Source organism: Pteropus vampyrus, unplaced genomic scaffold (assembly GCF_000151845.1).
Source record: "Pteropus vampyrus isolate Shadow unplaced genomic scaffold, Pvam_2.0 Scaffold52, whole genome shotgun sequence".
Lineage (NCBI taxonomy): Eukaryota > Metazoa > Chordata > Mammalia > Chiroptera > Pteropodidae > Pteropus > Pteropus vampyrus.
This window is the reverse complement of record NW_011888833.1, coordinates 4665888-4671648: the sequence shown is the minus strand read 5'-3', so window position 1 is coordinate 4671648 and position 5761 is coordinate 4665888.

Genomic DNA, 5761 nt, shown 5'->3' with positions numbered 1-5761 from the left:
GGAACCAATATCGATGCATTATTATTAACAAGAGTTGATAGTTTATTCAGATTTGCTTAGCTTTCCACCAAATGTTCCGTTCGGGACCCCACGTCACATTCGTCATCGTGTCCTCTAGAAACGGTGACAGTTCTTGAGATGTGAGAAGGGTTCTCGAGTGCTTAACCTTAGCTTTCTCCATGTGTGTTCATTAACTGGGACGTGTTTAGGTAGTTTGTGTGCAGAAGCAGCATCCATTGGGGACAACGGTGGGAAGAGGTGATGAATTCCCTTCTCATCATCAAATCAGTCCCGTAGAAGAGGTTACACCTTTTTGCAAAAACTTTTAACGAAGGAAAGAGTTAAACTTTAAGAGCAGCTTGACAAATGACTTTCAGTATCAAGGAGAATATCATCCACACCTCGGTGCTGATTCAGCTTTCCGTTGCGGTGGTGACGATCAGGGTCTTTATTCACGAACGCTGGACTATTTTTAAGGCAGCGTCTTATATGCCAGTTTTTTATCTTACAGGATAAGAAGACACGGTTTGCGACTGTTTTCTGTTTAAACAGAGAAGTTTTAGATGTTGGATAAACACAGGGACGAAGAGCGTGTGTCCCCCACATGCATTTATGTTAGTGCCCAAGGCAGTCCCGAGCCCCCTGAGCTCACGCCGGCCCTCTCATCACATGGAGGGGCTGTGGGTCCCCAGGGATGCCCGAGGCGTTGTCTTCTCGGGCCAAAGCGGTGGTCCCATTTTCCCTCTGTCCACACCGTGCCATTCCTCTGTAACTATGCAGTTGTTTAAAATGACAAAAAGATCTCTGGCTTCGTCTATAAATCTCATTTTTCAGTTGAGAAAGAGCGTCAGACAGTCGGGATGACCGCCGTTCGAATAAGGACACAGCTGAGTGCCGAGAATCAAATGGCGCGCGCGTGTGTGTGTGTGTGTGTGTGTGTGTTACAAAAGTATCATTTTTATTTATAGTTTTGCTGTTAATCTTAGTAAGTAAATTCACCAGCTAAATGTGGCTATTTGCTGAGGAAGATTCCTTTCCTGCATATAATTCAGATTTACAAGCAGCACTACTGCGTAAACCATGACAGTGATATGTAAAAAACCCCGAACGTGTGGACAGGCTCTCGCTTCCACTCCAGGGTGATGGTTCCTGTCACTACCTCATGCTTCAGCCACGCAGAGTCACGGCTACCAGGGGTTCGCTAGTCCCCAAGTGAGGAAGAGGTCCCGGGCGGCCACGGGAGGTTCACGAGTGACCGCTTCCAGCGGGGAAGGGGGTGCGGCCGTTCTGTGACTCCATCCGCCCGTCTGCGAGTTGACGGCTTTTCCGCACATGTGAGCCGGGTGTCGGGCACGTCACTGAGCCCTGGGAGAGCGAAGGCGGCACCAGTTTGTGTCTTGGGGTGACACGTTCTAACGGGGAGCCGCGCCTGTGCCGACACACAGAAGAGAGAGCAACGGGATCCGTAGTGACCGGTAGCATGAAAAATGGTTCAATTTATTTTATTTTATTTTTCTAGCAATTTCTATATAATTAACATACAGGCCCGAGGCACCCTTATTTTGATGATGCTCTCTCGGTTTTAGAGATTGAAATCAGTACCGTCGCCTTAGCTGGAGGCTACTTGACCTCTTGCTCAGTTCCCGGTGACAAATGCGGTCGGTCCGTGTGCGATGGCCACCTACGTTCGGAGGTAGAATGATGCTTAGCACAGCGGGGTCCTGGAAGCCAGCCTGGCAACGTCCAGGTGGGGGCTTGGCATCCCCCGCACGGAGCGCGCGTCGTGTCACCTCAGATGTGGCCTTTGGGTCCATCAGGTTCCAACAAGTGGGTCGAACCTGGGCGAGTCTGTCCCAACGCAATCAAAGGGAGGCGACTCGCTTGGGGCAGCAGTAGGACTGACATGGGCTGACGAGGCCCCTCATAAAACGCGGGCCTGGGGCCGGACTCGGCAGCAAGGTGTCAGGATCACGGAGACAGGTGCTTGTCGGGGGCCCAGAAAGGTGCTCGTCAGGGGCCGAGACAGGTGGAACTAGGAAGTGGCCACGTTTCCTGTTGGTTCCATCGCAGCTCCTCTGAGAAGCTTCTACTTCCTTCTTTCAGTGATTTTTTTCTAATGATATGACATCCTCTCTGCTGTGTCCCGTTCCTGTCAGTTCAGCTTAAAGTAGTAACTGCAGCTGAAGCATCAGACCGTGATTTCTGCGTTACGACCCCCGAGGGAACGAGAGCGCTTATCTATCTCAGCCTAAACTCCCCAGAACCATGTTTAGTTGTTCCGTAAATATTTCTTCTTAGACTCTATTCTTAGACTCTATTCGCCATGCTCCGACGGCGACCTTATATTCTGAAGGCGTGGTGACGCCCTGGTGGCTGGCGGTGGTCAGACTCGCTGTCAGCTGACGGGCCATGCCAGCTGGGCGGCGATGCTGTGACTGACCGGGCAGCCGCCTTGTACGTGCCGGTCATTCACAGGGCAATGACCAACGGGTCCAACGTGGTTCCGGTTAAAAGCGGCACTTGGGTTTCGCAGAACGTAGTTATTTATCTGTCGTCAGAGGCTGCTTCTCCGCACGTGCAGGGGGAGCAAGGTGGGGAGAGGAGGTCGGAGGCTGAAGGCGCCGCTTTTCCAGATGGTTCCTCCCTGCAGAGTCCAGTCCTGATGATGTGACAGTGTCCCAGGCCACCTACGTACGGAAAAGTAACTACTGCGAACAAGTAAATGCCTCTTTATGTATTTTGCATGATTTTTTTTTTTTTTTTTACAGATGTGAGTGTTCATTGCAAATTCTAATTTCCAACGCAATGATTGGCAATTACGATATCTAGGTGGTGTATAAACTCTGACTTATGGCATTATTTTCTCTTGTTAGGTAAACCCATACGTCTTTCAATGATTGAAAATGACAGATACCTCATATATATTTATATTTATAGTGAACAAAAGTTCCTCTAACAATGCAATTAAAAATTGGTTATTTCTTATGAAATTTACATGGCTCGTACCTTACTGTACCACATCGTTTTAATTTTTGTAAGCTCCGAGTCTTGACGTCTTCCAACCCTGGAGATGTTTTACGTTCAGAAAACAGCACGCCCTGCATATATTGTGGTCGACAATCTTTTCTGCTGTGCCTGTTCCATCAGGAGCCACATCTGTGCCACGCGGGGCAACCTGTCTCCTCGGCATGGGTCTCGTCCCAGGACCTAGTGGGAGGCGAGCCTGGCCAGTTAGCAAAACAAAAGGGAGACAGAGAAACGCCTCGAATATCAGAAGAGCACACTGTTCGGTCTCCCCTTTAATCCGTGGGAGTCCAGGTAGGGGAGCGAGGCCACCACCAGGCCTGCTGGCCCCAAGCCCGTCCTGGCTCCTGGCACTTGTCCCTGCCACCTCACTGAGTCCTTGTCCTTTGCCTTTCTCCTTAGAGCTCCAAACACGAGCTGTCAGGTCTAATCACGACACCTGCCCGCTGTGTCTACAAAGGCAAAGCAGGTGCCCCAGGGACTGCCACTTCCATTTGCCACCAGGACACCTCCTCCCGGAGCCGGGGGTCGGTGTGCGAAACAGCGGAAGATGCAAATGACAAGGTGGGTTTGCCGTGACATGTGCCACGTTCTCTCTCCGCTTAAAAAAAGGACAACTAACACAATCGCTAACTAAAGTATTACGTATTTTATAGATATTTAAGGGAGCCAGAGGCCTTGAATTATTAAGCGTAATTTTTAAGGACATTTGTTACACAAAGGGTTAACATGCCTGGAATGAGCCACTTTGGCCAAAAATAGGAACTAAGATGATATGGTAGATCTTATGATGATCTACAAATAAATCCAGGAAGACAGAGTATTAGTGTAATCAACATAAATCATGACCTAATGTGAGAACAAGATTTTAGCTATAGAAATGTCGAGCGACAGTATCTTGGTAGTGAACTTGGCCCTGAAGGGACCTAAGAGTTTCAAGTAGCACGTGGCACAGCACCTCTGGGAAGTTGACTGAACGTGCCTTTGAGTGCGGTCCGTCATCCCGTGGGTCGGGGGCCGGGTTCCACGTGGCCCGCACAGTAAGGGGCGCAGACCGGGCCCCGCCTGCAGGAGGCGCCGCCGGAGTTTTGCGCGGGCGGCTCGCGTTCCTGCATGAACACCCTGTCGCTTCACGTCGTCGGCACGCGCCTACAAGGCGTGTTTCATTTTGTATTTTGGGACTCATCTAACTTAATGTTTTTATTAAACGATTAAGGAGGAGCACAGAATGAAGATGTACGAAGACGGGCGAGGCTTTGAAGCCACGTGGGCTTATGAGGAGCAGGCCAGTGGGTCCGCTTCGGCCAGGAGCAAATGAGTGGACAAAAGCAGCGTGTGTGCGCTCGACGCCAGAGAGTGTGGGGCACAGCGAACAGCGATGAAAAACGTCTCACCGAGTGTCATCGATCACTGACCACAGGAAATTCTAAAGCTGCGGATAATCAGGAGAAGAAATGAGAAGAGGAGGAACATTCTACATGCCGAGGTCCCTAAGGTTTAGGGGAAGGTTAGGGGTGCCGATAACGGCCAGACTTTGTTAGAAAAATATGTAACGAATGCATATGTTTAAACTTTTCTCTGGGAGGATTGAGACGGATCCTCATCTGAACAGAATGAGCAGGAGAAATTCAAGGTGTCAGGAAATGAAGAAATAATACTCAAAATTACAAAGTAAGTGTAACTATAATAAACAGAGATTGTAAAACAGGAAAACGCCATACACAATATTGTAGCCAAAATTGGAAAATATAGATGAACTATATTATAATCTAGAAAAATATACCTTACCGAAATTGTCTCAAGGAAAACAGATTGAAAACTTAAGTCGACAGCTTTTAAAGGGAATACATTTGTATTCTAGTCTTTCCCAATCCGTCCTCCGAGTGATAAAAAAGACATTTTTTTTTTTAGATGATGTCTAATAAAACATCAAGGCAAACTATTCAGAAAAATAGCAAAGAGAAATTATGTGACTTATATTTTATGAGATAAATATAGCCTTAATAATAAATCTAGACAAGGAAAATATGGTAAAAATTCTAGAGCAATTTTACGCATGAACATATTTTTAAAAATCTCACCAAAAAAAGAAAAAATGGCAAATGTATTTAAATACATTTGCTATTAAATGTATTTAATAGCAAATAATAGCAATACATTTAAATGTATTAAATGTATTTAAATAGCAAATGTAATAGCAATACATTTAAATGTATTAAATGTATTTAAATACATTTAGTATTTAAATACATTTAGTATTTAAATACACAGCAGTATTTAAAGAAAGTACAGCACGAGCAAGTAGAATTTATCACAGGAATGCAGTATTGGTATGGCAGAAAATGTATCATTGCAGTTGCTCATATTAACAGGGTAAATGAAAGAAACAACATACTCAGCACAATAAATGCAGAAAAAGCAGTCAAAAATTTAGTGCACATTCATGACAACAATTCTTACCAAACTAGATAGGAGATTTGTTTGTTTGTTTGTTTTGTTTTTTTTTAAATTTAAAAAAATCTACTAAAAGTAGCTATTTCATGGTAAAAGTTTAGATGCATTCTTATTTTTAAGTTAGGGATTATCCTTATTCAGTATTGCATGAGAGGTTTTAAACAAAGCTATAAAATCTGAATTGGAAGGAAAGATGCAAAATATTTGCTATTTGAAAACAATAGTTTTTAGAAGAACAAAAAACACAGTATAATAATAGATGTAACTTGCATTATCAACAAAA